We start from the raw sequence: 15,947 nt of genomic DNA, 5'->3' as shown, positions 1-15,947 counted from the left end.
ATTGTATTAGCTCATATCTGGAGTGGTATTGATTGTTTTAATAATTTATTTACCTTTAAACATTCCTGGGATTAATTATCTGTCTCATTCTCCTATTCATAATTTGAACATAAGACATTAAAAACAATTGCAGGGGCAAGCAGGTTTTATTTATTTTTATTTATCTCTACTAAAGATAGAATACCAAGTATCAAACTTGTGTTTCTGAGATCTGTGTTAAGGCTCCAAAACTGATTCCTCAAGGCTTGGAATTGGGAACATTTGCTAAACTTACTTAAAATATGGTTTTAATTGGTGTTTATGTATATATTTTCTTCTTTTTTTATATAGGAATTAGATAGACTGCTCCCGTCAGATAATTTCTAAATTGTTATCTGCAAAAAAACTAGAGTTTTCAGGTGCCTAAGTAACCCCTGAAATCATGGTTAAATTCAACCCCCCCCCCCCCAAATCTGAAGTGGTATCCCAGGAGGCAAGGGGTCCTCTAGCTAAATAACTGGTGTGTATATATACACACACCTCTACCTTAGACACATACTGCTTTTGAAATCATAATTTAGTCATTCTCCCCATTCATCACAATTTGATCTTTGCCAAAAAGAGACAATGGAATTGTTCAGATCTGTCAGCTGTTTCCCAACTTGACAGCCTCTTTCATAGCTAGATTTGTTGGCCCAAATTGCTGTAACCACCTCTTCTCCTGGACACACTCATTATTAGAGACTGAAGTAGTGGGAGGGGGCTAGTGAAAAGGAGGGGTTTCAGCTAAACTGTGCTGACAAAACAAGGTTGCACCTTCATTTAAAAAAAAAAGAGGGCACGGTCTGGATTTGACAAGCCTCTTGTGGTTTTCCATTGCCAGAAATCTGCTGCACTCATCTGTAGATGAATCACAATGGAACTCATGTTGCCAAACATTGTGTAGCTCAGCAGTTTTGGGAACAAGGAGGAAGTTTAATGCATCTTTTGCAGGGGATGGGGAAAGAGTTGGAATGTGGGGGAGCATGGAGGTGTGTAGCACTTGTTACGGCTTGCCAGGGAGAAGAGTCTCTGTGTTGGTAATCATAGTAGTCTGTTGGGCAGAGAAGGCAGGAAAAGCATTAATCCTTATCTGCCTTTTTGCTTTTCCTGTACGAAGCCCCACTCACCTCATTACCACCTTTATTCTGCCTATGGCTAAGGACGGCCCTGTACCTGAGCTCCTCAAACTCCCATATCACCTTATACCCCACTCCTGCTTACATACTTACAACTTGAAATCCCTGCTACCCTGGGACATTGCCACACAACCTTGTTGCTGCCTTCCCCATTCCTAAGCTGCTACTTGCTCTATCACCACTAAGATTACTACCTATGCTGTGTTGTCTGCTACCCCTCCGTCCCCCCACACACACTTAAAGAAAACTAAAAGGGAATTCACAACACACAACTCTTACTAACTTAGTCAATCTAATAAATAATAGTAATAACTAATGAATTTCCAATCAACAAAATCAGTAAAATAAACCCAGACTCTTTAACTGTGCGACAAATTTCCTTTCACTTGTAATACAAATCCACTTGCATTCAGTTAGTCAAAATATACTCAGATTCTGTCCTTGGGGAGATTATTATTTTACTGAAAGACACAATGTCAGTTTGAAAGTGTGTAATGTGTTATTAAGACCTTAAAAAATGTTGAGGTCATGTCATAAACAGATAGTTAAGGGTTAAGGTCTCTTTTATCTGTAAACAAGCAGTAACCTGATGAACACCTGACCAGAGGACCAATCAAGGGACAAGATAATTTCAAATCTCTGTGGAGGGAAGTCTTTGTCTGTGTTCTTTGTTGGGGTCTTTGTTCTCTCTTTGGATCTAAGAGTGGCCAGACGCATTTCCAGGCTATCCAAGTTTCCTGAAGTATTTTCTTCTATTCAGTATAGTGAGTATTAGAAAGGCGGATTAGTCTTATAGTTAATTTCTGCATTTGCAATTGTGTGTTGCTGGAGAAATATCTTTATTTCTGTTTGCTGTTACTTTGATTATTCTGAGAAAAGACGAGGGGGGGGTCTCTCCAGGTAAATAAGCTAGACCCTGTATATTTTTTCCATCCTGGTGTTACAGAGAGAGTGTACTTTCTTTCTTTCTTTCTTTCTTTTAATAAAATCCTTTTCGTTTTAGAACTTGATTGATTTCTTCCCTTGTTTGGAATCTCAGGGGAAGGGAGGGGGGGAAAGGGAATCCCTCTTTGTTTGATTCAAGGAGTTTGAATCAAACAATCTCTCCCAACGACTAGGGGAGGGGGAAAGAAGGTGGGGGAAATGGTTTATTTCCCTTTGTGTTGAGATTCAAGGAGTTTGGATCTGTGTTCCCCAGGGAAAGTTTGGGGGAACAGGTAGTGTACTAGACACTGGAATTTCTAGTTGGTGGCAGTGTACCAGATCTGAACTAGGATTTTAGTTTAGAGGAGTCCATGCAGGTCCCCATCTTGTGGACGCTAAAGTTCAAAGTGGGGAATAAACCTATGACAGGTCATAATTATGATTCGTACATTTTAAAGCCAGAAGGGGACTCCTGTGATCTTCTAATCTGACCTCCTTCATAACACAGACCATAGAATGTCACCAATAATTCCTGGATCAAGCCCATAATTTCTGGCTGAGTTGCAGAATATGTTATGAAGGACATCCAATCTTGATGAAAAGACTTCAAAGGATGGATAATCCTGACATCCCTAGAAAGGCTGTTCCAATGATTAATTAGCCTTATGTTAAAATTTTTAACCTTATTTCTAGTCTGAATTTGTCTAGCTTCAGCTTCCAGAGATTAGATTTTTGTTATGCTTTTGTCCACTAAAAAATCTTCTACTGTTAGAAATTTTGTCCATGTAGGTATTTACAGACTTTGATGACATCATCTCTTAACCGTCTATAGGATAAACCAAGTAAACTCCTTAAATCTCTCACTATAAGGCAGGTTTTCCAGATATCAAATAATTGAACGTGCATGTCTGAGTGAGATTTTTCTGTGTGTATAATGCATATAATATGTCATATGTTCCAGATAAAGGAATAGGGATACCTGTTAACGTCATCTATTCATTCTAGATTGGCCAACTGAAATTATTTTAGTAGATTAAGAGCTGTAATAGGTTGCTCTTACTGCTGTAGCACTCCCCTGGCATCAGGGCACTATATTGCAGGGGACTTCGCCTCGTGTACCTCTGTCCCACCCCCCTCTCCCCCATGTGGCCATTTCCTTGGCCCCACAGTGGCCTGTCTGTGTCTTTTCCCAATAGTCTTTATCTGGGTGTTTTGTGGCCTAGCCCTCCGGCCAAGTGACATAAAAGTTCACTCCCCTTCCAGGGGTAATAAGAGTCCAACTATGAGTCCAGCTAATAATTCTTCTGCCCCTCTTAGGCCTCTCTGAATTATCTTCTGCTTTTGCCTATACTCCTAGATCCTGCAAAATTTCTCCTAAGCTGTTTTTTCCCCGGCACGTTTTCCCCCAGGGACTTTGGCAGTTTACCTCAGGGATTTCTCTGTTCTTTGCAGGCCTGTCTTGCTCCCTTTGATTCTTTTCCAGCCTAATTTTCCCAGGCCTTTCTCAAAGAGGGAACTCTCCTTGTTCCTGTCTCCTGGGTCTTCTCCCTGACTGAGTTCAGCTGTTTAAATAATCCTCTCTCTGATTCTCCACAGCTGGGGTTGGTCATTCTAACTAAACTCCATCACACCCAGCCAGGATTACTAATTACCACTACATTTCTAGATCACCAGTGAGACTGAGGGATACCGGTGACAAGGCCCAAATTTGCAAGCTCTCCATGTGCAGAACTCCCACTTAATTAATGTCTGAAGAGTTTGAAGGTTCAGGCTTCATGCGATTCTGTGTCATGTAATATGATTTTGTGAACGGAGCATTTACCACTATAGAGAATGTTAAATATATCCGTCCACAAGACCCCACAGGATTTAGATAGTTCTGGGGGCTTTTTGACCTAATCCTCACCCTTCAAGTAGCTATTCAACCATACTTCATGCAGTACCTCATTTGAGGAGATCTATTGCAGCACTTTAGCTTCACATAGAAGAGCTAGATGTTTAAGCTTCTTGTTTTGTGCCATTTTCTTCTTGTCGTCCGGATCAGGCTGTCAGAAAACCGAGGAGATTTGTGTGGACAGTTAGGAGGAAGCCGTCATTTGGGATTCAGAACCTCAGTGGCTATGTGTAGAGGAGGATGGCTCACCAGAGACTTAATTATTTGACCTGTAGATGGAGTGCTGCTGACTTTTACCATGTTCTGGAATTTGATGGGCTCCCTGGGAATTTGTGGACAGACTAGGATCATGAGTTGTTTGGTTACTGGAGAATTCTCACCATTGCCTTAGTGAGGTAATAGTGTATCCAAAGCAGTGGCTGCATGGTGGTCTCTTGTGTATCGATATGTAATCCAAACTCCAGGTTCAAGGTGTGACCAGCTGTGTGGGTTGATCAGAGGTGCCCTATGAAAGTCCTGGGGAAACAACTGAGGAAATTTTTGTTTCCTCATTAACAGGGATCAGTAAGTGTTTACTCTTAAAAAATGGTATTGTGACTAAGGCACTGACATTGGTGTAGCGTTACAAAAATGATAGCTTGAATAAAAATATATTTTTCAGAATACGAAGTGGGAGTAGTAATACCACATCTGCAAAGGAGGAGGAGGATAATTCAGATTAATTTCTCATCAGTTTTCTCAACAGAAGCTGTGAATAGTAGGAACAAATTTTAAGCTTATGGTTGCATGAAAAGCAAAGCATCCAGAAAATGCTGTAATCATGGGTTTAAAAGAATGAGCATTGGTACTGCAAAGCATATGTATGCTAAATTATTGGTGTAATATTTAGCATATGTATTGCTAAATTAAGCATATGTATGCTAAATTATTGGTGTGAAGACCTGCTTAGTCGATGGCAGAGCACTCTCCTGTCGACTCTGGTACTGCAGCGTCCTGAGAAGAGTAAAGTAAGTTGGCAGGAGAGCATCTCCCATCGACACAGAGTGTTGTAGACGCCGTGGTAGATTGACTTAAGCTACGTCAACTTCAGTTACGTTATTCAAATAACTGAAGTAGCGGAACTTAGGTTGACTTAGTGTGGTAGTATAGACAAGGCCTATGATTTGAGCATTGCATGTTCCTTGTGGTCTAACTATTCCTCCCAGTGGCTGCTCCAGCTAGCAAGGCTGTCTCCACAACTCTCTAAGTAAAGAGAGGCAGAGCTCCTTCCTGGCCAGTCAGCCCCGAACTGAGCCAGGCTGTCTCCTTTTGTTCCTCCAGGCTTGGCAGTGGCCATAGCCTTGCCCAGCTATACCTAGTTGAGCTAAAAGGGTCTCCTTATCTCCTTCTTTATTGGTATGGGGCTCCTCTGACCTATCACAGGAGGTGACTCACATTTGCCATGTGGCCTAGCGTAATGAACAGTGCTCTATTCCCAACTTTGCCACTGACTGGACTTACTAATACTTCTTACATAAGGAACAGTGTGAAGTAAGCAAATATCATTATTCTCATTTAAAAATGAGGATTATAATCCAATTTGAAAACAGTAGTTGCCTAAAGTTATACAGTAAGTCATATGAAAACCAGGATTAGCAAATAGATTTTCAAGATCATGGCCCATGGCAAATCCACACTGCCACCCAGACAAGTAACTTAATCTCTCTGTTTTGCACATCTGTAAAATGGCAATGTTTCTGGAATCATAGAAATGTGGGATTGGAAGAGACTTTGATAGGTCATCAAGTTCAGTTACCTGCACTGAGGCAGGACTAAGTATTATCTAGACCAGTGGTCCCCAACCTTTTCGTGTGGTGGGTGCTGGATGACCAGCCGCCAAGGAGCGTGGTTGCCGGACAAACAGTCACCGAAATGCCGCCGAGAAGCAGCGTCATCAAGAGGCAATGCTGCTGAAATGCCGCCAATTTGTTCACATCTTTCTCAAAGTGTGGTACCAGAACTGGACAATAGTACTCAAGTTGAGGCTTTATCAGTGCTGAGTAGAGTGGAAGAATTACTTCTCATGTTTTGCTTGTAACCCTCCTGCTAATACATCCCAGAATGATGTTGCAAAACAAGTGAATAGTATTACAGTGTTGACGCATTTAGTTGTGATCCACTATAATCCCCCAGATCATTCTTCTGCATTACTCCTTCCTAGGTAGTCGTTTCCAGGTTTGTATTTGTGCAGTTGATTGTTCCTTCCTAAGTCTAGTATTTTGCATTTGTCCTTATTAAATTTCATTCTATTTTATTCAGATCATTTCTCCAGTTTGTCCAGATCATTTGAATTTTAATCCTATCCTCCGAAGCACTTGCAACCCCTCACAGCTTGGTATCCTCTGAAAACTTTAAGTGTACTCTCTTTGCTATTATCCAAATCATTTATGAAGATATTGAATAGAACCAGATCCAGGACAGATCCTTGTGGGGCCCCACACAATATGCCCTTCCAGCTTGATTGTGAACCACTGATGATTACTTTCTGAGTACGCTTTTCCAACCAATTCTGCAACCACCTTATAGGACGTTCATCTAAGCTATATTTCCCTAGTTTGCTTAAGAGGTCATGTGAAATAGTGTCAAAAGTCTTACTAAAGTCAAAATGTATTACATCTACTACTTCCCCCCCCCCAATCCACAAGGCTTGTTACCCTGTCAAAAAAGGATATTAGGTTGGGTTGACACATGTTCTGGGCTGTTGACTGTTATTTATTGCCTTATTTTCGTCTAGGTACTTACAGATTGATTGATTGATTATTTGCTCCTTTATCTTTCCGGGTACCAAAGTTAAGCTGACTTGTCTCTGATTCCATCAGTTGTCCTTATTCACCTTTTTCTTGATAGGTACTATAGTTGCCCTTTTCCAGTCCTCTTCAATCTCTTCTGTTCTCCACATGTTCTCAAAGATAATCGCTAATGGCTCATAGATCTTTTCTGCTGGTTCCTTAAGTATTCTAGGTTGTATTTCATCAGGCCTGGTTGATATGAAGACCTCTGACTTGTCTAAGTAATTCTTAACTTGTTCTTTTCCTATTTTAGCCTCAAATCCTACCCCATTTAGACTGATGTTCACTATGTTTAGTTGTCCAATCACTGCTAATTTTTTGGGTGTAAACTAAAGCAAAAAGACATTTAACACTTTGGCCATTGTTGCATTTTCTGTAATTGTCTTTATTAGAATTTTCTGTTGCATAGCCCTCTGGAGCCAAATGCACAGCTGGCACTCTACTTAATGGCAATGTCATTCTTAAGTATTTAAGATTTTCTGAATTAAAACTTCCGTTGGTTATTTAAGCATTATTGCAATCACTTAATATTTATTGCAGTCACTTAATATGGATCTGGCCTAATTATCTGAATTTTGTTCTATGTGTGTATCTCATGTAGTCTTATTAGGGAGAGCAATCCTTTCCTGTGCTGCTTTGTGATCCCATTTGCTGACATTAACTGTCCTTTTCTAGTTCATGTTTTTATATCAGTAGGTCTCCAACTTGTGCTTCACCTCCTATCCAATTTCCCTTCCCTGTACTACTTCTCTGTTAATTTTCCTGCTCAGTTATAATGTAAATAGAGATGGCCAGAATTAGAATGGTGAATTTGGGCCAGGCTATATATTTGAATTTTCTTTATCCATGCCTATCTATACAATTTTTGTTTCACATCAAATCCAAAATTAGAACGGAATATGTACCCTAGTCTGGATGCAGCCAAAATTCAAATGAACAACTGACTTTCTAAAACTTCCATCTTTCTTTGGAGCAAAGTTGCTCTAGAACAAGTTGGTGCTGACTAACCCGAAACTTAATCTAAACTTAATCCAGATGCAAACACCATTTTCTTGGTCCATCTCTGTGAATCCTGTATAGTGATGAAGAAAAAACTTCTTCATATTCTCTATTGATGGGAATGTTTCTAAGCAACAAGATTAGGGTACAAAACTGTTCTCATTCCCTTCTTGTGTAGACTAATAGACTTTAAGGCCAGACGGGACCATCTTGTCTGACCTCTTGCACCTTGCAGGTCACAGAACCTCATCCACCCACTCCTGTAATAGAGCCATAACCTCTGGCTGAGTTACTGAAGTCCTCAACTCATGATTTGAAGACTTCAAGTGAACAGAGAATCCACCATTTACAATAGTTTAAACCTGCAAGTGCCCCCTGCTGCAGAGGTAGTCTTCTTTCCCGTTGGTTCTCATTGATCCTCTAGTTCAGGGTTTTTCACCCAGTGGGTCGGGACCCAAAATTGGGTCGCCAGAATGTTTCAAAGGGTTGTGTGGCAGCTCCTGTGGCTCCTATCTCATGCTCCAGGCATTGCAACCTCTGGGGTCCCAGTGCCACCACTAAGGTTTGCCCCACCAGCCATTATGATGACAGGAGTCCAGGTAGACCAAATTTGAGTGAGTGTCACTGCAACCCCATGAGCCAGGTCATAACATCACTCAACAGATTTGGTCCAGTCAGTGGGCTGGGGCCAAATCTGAGTGGAGCAGAGAACCAAGTCTAGCAAGCCCCACAGCACAGGAGCTGCCACTGTGGGGTGAGTGCCAGGCAGGACCCAAGGTCCCCAGGGGGCAAGATCCAACCAAAACTACCCCAGAGCCTCTACTCCCAGACTATTTTCTGGATCATGACAGGCCATAAACATTTACAAATGGGTCCTGAACCCAAAAAGGTTGAGAACCACTGCCTGTACTAAGCCTCTGTGACTTTCTCCTTGATGCTCTTCTGGTTGTCTAATTTACATTTTTCCTTTTCCTGCCCCTGGTTACCTAAGCCTACTTCCCTGCTCGTTTTTCCTATCCCTTAGCCTTTACTGTTGTTCTTGGGCCGGATCATACTCCTAAGACACATGTTGTGAGGAAGTAGAGATGGAATTGGACTTGCTGAATGACAAAGGTTTGTATTTTCTCCTCCACTCCCACATTATTTGTCTGTCCCTCCCTTCTGCCCATTAGGAGTAATAATTTTCTCTCTTGTACAGTTAAAAAATCTTCCCTAGATTCATTTTTACTGCCTTTGACATGCCACTTGGAACTTAGACCTAGCTGATTTGTTTGGAAGGAAAAAACAAATGTCTGGGCTGGATTCATCGTTGTGATTCCCTGTTTGCTGCACAAGCCATATCTTGCATGTTCTCTCAGTCTCAGCTTTGCACTTTCCACAAAGCCCCTTATGCCTGAAATTCCCTCTGTCTGATATGCCATGCCTCTACCCTCTTCACCTCAAGTCTCTCCTTAAAACATATTTCCAATAAGCCTACGTCTCTGTAGTTCTCACCTCAGTAAGATTAACAAAATCAATTGCAGTATTTACAGATAGCACGAACTCTCAAAGTACATACTTACGTTTACCTCTGTTCCTTGTTTTTTGTTGCATCTTACCCCCATCCTAAATTTGGTTGTCTGTTTAATTTGTAAGTTTGGAGCTGGAACCCTTTCTCCATTTGTTTGTAAAGCATAGAATCATAGAATCATAGAATATCAGGGTTGGAAGGGACCTCGGGAGGTCATCTAGTCCAACCCCCTGCTCAAAGCAGGACCAATCCCCAACTAAATCATCCCATCCAGGGCTTTGTCAAGCCGGACGTTAAACAACTCTAAGGATGGAGATTCTACCACCTCCCTAGATAACCCATTCCAATGCTTCACCACTCTCTGAGTGAAAAAGTTTTTTCCTAATATCCAACCTAAACCTCCCCCACTGCAACTTGAGACCATTACCCCTTGTTCTGACATCTGGTACCACTGAGAACAGTCATGTTGGCACCCCTTTTTGTACACGGAATTGTAATATACTGAGGGTTTGGCTACACTTGCACTTCAAAGCGCTGCCACGGCAGCGCTTTGAAGCGCTAAGTGTAGTCAAAGCGCCAGCGCTGGGAGAGAGCTCTCCCAGCGCTGTCCGTACTCCACCTCCCTGTGGGGAATAACGTACAGCGCTGGGAGCCGCGCTCCCAGCGCTGGGGCTTTGACCACACTGGCGCTTTGCAGCGCCACAATTTGCAGCGCTGGAGAGGGTGTGTTTTCACACCCTGCTGCAGCGCTGCAAATTTGCAAGTGTAGCCAAGGCCTGAGTAATTGTCTACTTGTGCTTCCTTTTACTAATTAGTAGACTTGGCTGATTTACCTTGTTTTCCCCACTGGCGCTGATGATATGGGAGGTTTCAGAAAGCATTATGCTGTGAGTAAAAGTGGAGCATATTGTGCAAATGCTAATGTGTTCTCCTAAACCAATGCTGTGCTTGGTGTTTTCACTGTAAAATGCAAACCACACATTTGTTGCAGCTGTGTGGACTGCTTTACACTGGCCAGTGATTGCTTGTTCATTTTCATTTTTTTCTTTAATGTCTAATAATTATGAAAGGGAGTGAGTGAGGATTTGTTTTCATTGCTGAGAGTGGGAAAGAACTGAGCATGATTCCACATGCAGTTGTTCAAACCGCTTGCCGTGTTTGGTTTTTGACCTGCAGTGAGCAGGCTGCCAAATCTGTAGGTTGTTTTCATTTTGAATAAATGCGTCTATTCGCCTATTGATAGGTTTAATCAGTATGTAAGAGTAACTTTTCTAAGATAAACAGCTCATTGCTCCCATTTTCCACCATGTATTTCAGAGAGATGTGATTTAATTTGTGTACATTGTTGCACTGACGTTCCTTTTTGGGAACAAGGGAAGAACTGCAGAATCTCACAATTCCCATGAGCCATTCTAAAAAGAGACAGAATCTACTTTATGAATCACTGGGTTATTTTTTGAAAACCTTGTTGGATTAAAATGACTCATTGATCTGTCTTCTTTAGCTGGGGAAATGTTGTTTATAACTATCATGCCAAGCACAGAACATTACAATATATGTTCTGATAACACTACATATTAGCCCTGCAAAATTGACAAATATTTTTTATTTCTTTAGAATTCTAATGTACCTAACCCAGACACTTGGCACCATTGACTCTTTAAAAATGTAAGGGAAAATCAGAAGCAAACTCCACATAAATCAGAAATAAACAGCTATCCTATACATCAAAAAGATATCACCCTCTCCTCCTCCCTTCCAGTAGTCCCCTTCAGGGGACCATTCCATCCTCTCTCTACTCTCCCCTGCCCCCAAAAGCTTTGCATCATACCCCGAAGGGCCACAGATTTAGGCTGTTTCAGATTGGTAGGTGTAAAAGCTTGAAAGTTGGCATGTTTTCACAGAAAGTGCCCTGCAAGAAGCTGCTTCTCTCTCAACCAAGGAAGCTGCAGCTTGAATGCCTCTGCTGATCTCAGTTGTTGCAGTATGGCATAGGGGTGTGGGTCTCTCAGGTAAGCAGACCCCAGGCCATTTAATAGGGCTTTATAGGTCAAAATTAATACCTTAAAGTGTTCCCAGAAACCCAAAGCCAGCCTGTGAAGATAATGAAGCACTGGTGAAATGTACTTAAAGTGAGATACTCTGCTTAAAAAGTAGGCTGCTGAATTCTGTACTCGCTTCAGCTTCTGAATGGATGTAAGAGTTAACTTAAGTAGGGAACACATTGTAATAGTCTGATAGTGAGTTGACAAAGCCATAGATAAGTGGCCAAGTCCACATCCAAAATATAAGGTCACAACTTCTTGGTTAGCCAGAAATAAAACTGCTGTAACTCGATCACTTCAACAATAACTGGGAATCCAATCAGATTCCGAGGTAGCAAATACAAGTTACAAATAGTGGCCAAATCCCTTCAGTCAGATCTTCCATTTGCTTTCCTCAGTTAATCAACGTTGCCTGTGTCTTTACTAAATGTTGGTGTTCCATCTCACCCAGTCACTGGAAAAGGCATTCATCCACACCACCTGAGTTGGAAGAGAGAGAAACATAAAGCTGGGTTTCATCCTGCAGGCAGGACAACCAGTGCTTCCTTGTTCTCCTTCTAATGGCCTTGTATTCAATCCAAAACCCTGCATCAGAGCACACCGGGTGTCGGGTGAAGAGGGGTAATTACCCAAGACTACTTCTAGGATTTCCCTGGAGATAGGAACAAAGCTGTAGAAGCATAGCCCTGTCTGCTCCCTGCATGGTTTGCACTTTGTAATCAACTGTGTCAAAGACAGTTCACTTTATAATACTGGCATGGACACTTGTTTCTCATTGATCACCACAAATAGTCATTATGCATACCCATATTCACAGAGGTCAAGGAACTCTGAGGCAACTGGATACTGTGAGGGCTGTTATAACACAACCTTTCAATAATCTTACCTACAAAGGGAAGATTAGATACAGAGCAGTGATTAGCCATATTGTCAAGGTCAAAACATGGCTTCCTGAACATAGCCCATACTCGTGCTTTCTAAAGAGAAGCTGGCAGCTGCCATCTTTATGGGAGACACTGTTGTATTAATTTAAATGGAATAAACGGGCCAGAGATGTTAACAGCACCCAGTCACTATCCAACTTTAAACAATGTTAAACGTGGTTCATGGTTCGGTATACAGAGACCTCAGGCTGCTTAGCACCATGGCAAACACCATTTAAAATCCTTTACCCTTGTATTAAGAGAGACAGAAAAGAAGTTAAAACAGTTAAAGCAGTTGAAATGTAAAATATTAAGTAAGGCTTTCATTTTAACAACATCCCCTGTTCCCGTTTGCTGGAGAGAGTTTTTTGAAGGAACCTCTCCTCCCCAACCCCCTTGTTTGACAGTCTCTTAGATGGTGTCAAAGATGGTAATAACTGTCCTATTGGGGAAAAGAGAAGAAATTAGCGGAGATGGCCTGGATCTGTTGCTGCTGCTGCTGTTGGTAAAGTCTGATCTTGTTTTGTCTCAGGTGGTGGTTTGGATTCAGTGGAGCCGGTAGAAGTGGTGATGTTATCTGGGTACTTGTCTCTGGCCCAGTCTGATCAGGACATCACTTAAGATTAGCATGAAGAAGATCTGGGGTCCCAGGATGGTCCCAAAGTCTTTCTTCAAGTATCCAAAAAGGGAGTGATGGGAAGAATAGCTCACCCCCTCATTATTTTATCCATCAGTTAGGTCTAATATCTGACACACCTATTTTGGTCAATTAATTTCTGATTCCACATCTCTCCCCCCTGCACCCTCTTTTTTTGTTTTGTTTTGGTTTTGGTTAAACCAAGCATGATTTCAACACAGTCCTTGAATTATATCAGTGTGGCCTATTATGTTTGGACTAATTTAGTCTCTTTGTCTGGTTCTCATGCACCTGTTTGCTTTCCATAAAGAATGTTATAATTTTTACAACTGATCTTACAATTAGGGTAAATTCGTTGGCCCAGTTATTACAACAGTATTTACAATCACTCTTAGTACTGGGCCCTGTACTTCTCTGCTAACTTCCACCTGCAAGAAGGACATGGATCTAATGCATAGGGTGTGTCATGAGGTTTTGCTAGTACCTCAGAGAGCTCTACTGGTTAAAATTCAAGTAGTGATGATATAGCATTTGTTGTCCCCAAGATATTGTCCTGCTTCCACAGAAATGAAAAATTTGGTCCAAATCTTGACAAAGTATAGGGAATATGTTTTCTACTTGGTGTTCTCAGTACAAGATAAGGCTTTTATTTATTTATTTATATATATATATATATATATACACATACACATACACATACACATACACATACACATACACATACACACACACACACACAAATAATTCTAGAGATAGATGATGAAGGTGTAAATCAGGAATTAATAAATTAGTCTTTCCCCTGTACTTAATTGGAGAGACTTAATTCATTATGAATAAAAATGAAACCACCTGTGCCATATTTCTTTGTAATCGTTGTGAGCTCTGTTTAGGAGCCTTGTAGGTTTGGGGAGTGAGCAACCAGATTAAACAATAAGACTGATCCACCCAGTAAGTTGCTGTGTGCGTTCGTCAACCAACTGCATATTTTGAAAACTCTAATGGTGCCAGTAAAGATGTAAACAAACTGGAGAGAGTCCAGAGAAGAAGAACAAAAATGATAAAAGGTTTAGAAAATGTGACCTGTGAGGAAAGGCTGAAAGAATTGGGCATGTTTAGTCTAGAGAAGAGAAGGTTGAGGGGGGACATCATGGCCTTGAAATATATAAAAGCCTGTTGTAAAGAGGACTGTGATCATTTGTTCTCCAAGTCCACCAAGGGTGTAGCAAGAATTAATCATCTTAGTTTGCAGCAAGGCAGACTAGGTTAGATATTAGGAAAAATGTGCTAACCATAAGAATAGTTAAGCACTGGAATAGGTTACCAAGGAACATTGTGAAATCCCTGTCATTGGAGGTTTTTAAGAACAGGTTGGACAAACACCTGTCAGAGATCGTCTAGGACAGGGGTCGGCAATCTTTCAGAAGTGGTGTGCCAAGTCTTCATTTATTCACTCTAATTTAAGGTTTTGCGTGCCAGTGATACATTTTAATGTTTTTAGAAGGTCTCTTTCTATAAGTCTATAATATATAAACTGTTGTATATAAAGTAAATAAGGTTTTTAAAATGTTTTAAGAAGCTTCATTTAAAATTAAATTAAAATGCAGAGCCCCCTGACCGGTGGCCAGGACCTGGGCAGTGTGAGTGCCACCGAAAATCAGCTCGCGTGCCGCCTTCGGCATGCGTGCCATAGGTTGCCTACCCCTGGTCTAGGATTAGTTAGAATCGTAGAATATCAGGGTTGGAAGGGACCTCAGGAGGTCATCTAGTCCAACCTCCTGCTCAAAGCAGGACCAATCCCCAACTAAATCATCCCAGCCAGGGCTTTGTCAAGCCTGACCTTAAAAACTTCTAAGAGAGGAGATTCCACCACCCCCATAGGTAACCCATTCCAGTGCTTCACCACCCTCCTAGTGAAAAAGTTTTTCCTAATATCTAACCTAAACCTCCCCCACTGCAACTTGAGACCATTAGTCCTTGTTCTGTCATCTGGTACCACTGAGAGCAGTCTAGATCCATCCTCTTTGGAACCCCCTTCCAGGTAGTTGAAAGCAGCTTTCAAATCCCCCCTCATTCTTCTCTTCTGCAGACTAAACAATCCCAGTTCCCTCAGTCTCTCCTCATAAGTCATGTTGTCCAGCCCTCTAATCATTTTTGTTGCCCTCCGCTGGACTCTTTCCAATTTTTCCACATCCTTCTTGTAGTGAGGGGTCCAAAACTTGACACAGTACTCTAGATGAGTCCTCACCAATGCCAAATCGAGGGGAACAGTCACGTCCCTCACTCTGCTGGCAATGCTCCTATTTATACAGTCCAAAATGCTGTTAGCCTTCTTGGCAATAAGAGCACACTGTTGACTCATATCCAGCTTCTCATCCACTGTAACCCCTAGGTCCTTTTCTGCAGAACGGCTGCCTAGTTATTCGGTCCCTAGTCTGTAACAGTGCATGGGATTCTTCCGTCTTAAGGGCAGGACTCTGCACTTGTCCTTGTTGAACTTCATCAGATTTCTTTTGGTCCAATCCTCTAATTTGTCTAGGTCCCTCTGTATCCTATCCCTACCCTCCAGTGAATCTACCACGCCTCTCAGTTTAGTGTCATCTGCAAACTTGCTGAGGGTACAGTCCACACCATCCTCCAGATCATTAATGAAGATACTGAACAAAACCAGCCCCAGGACTGACTCTTGGGGCACTCTGCATGATACCGGCTGCCAACTAGATATGGAACCATTGATCACTACCCATTGAGCCCGACGATTTAGCCAGCTTTCTATCCACCTTATAGTCCATTCATCCAGACCATACTTTAACTTGCTGGCAAGAATACTGTGGGAGACCGTATCAAAAGCTTTGCTAAAGTCAAAGAATAACACATCCACTGCTTTCCCCTCATCCACAGAGCCAGTTATCTCATCATAGAAGGCAGTTAGGTTAGTCAGGCATGACTTGCCCTTGGTGAACCATGCTGACTGTTCCTGATCACTTTCCTCTCCTCTAAGTGCTTCAAAATTGATTCCTTGAGGACCTGCTC

The 15,947-nt window shown here is 41.7% G+C and overlaps 1 protein-coding gene across 10 annotated transcripts in view; it reads left to right on the top strand.

Moving 5' to 3' along the window:
- WDR89 (WD repeat domain 89) overlaps nucleotides 1-15,947 on the top strand; it is a 38,362-nt gene that overhangs the window by 15,473 nt on the left and 6,942 nt on the right. Inside the window, exon 1 of one of the 10 annotated variants that reach the window (XM_039533547.1) lies at nucleotides 4,436-4,539. The exons of the other annotated variants lie outside the window; for them this stretch is intronic. The gene's annotated coding sequence lies outside the window, so the exon portion shown is untranslated. Of the gene's footprint in view, nucleotides 1-4,435; nucleotides 4,540-15,947 lie in introns of those variants that run through there. 10 annotated transcript variants of the gene reach the window in all.

This window comes from Mauremys reevesii, linkage group 4, assembly GCF_016161935.1.
Source record: "Mauremys reevesii isolate NIE-2019 linkage group 4, ASM1616193v1, whole genome shotgun sequence".
Classification (NCBI taxonomy): Eukaryota; Metazoa; Chordata; order Testudines; family Geoemydidae; genus Mauremys; species Mauremys reevesii.
The sequence above is the reverse complement of the archived record's forward strand: the minus strand, read 5'-3'. Positions and strand labels throughout refer to the sequence as shown.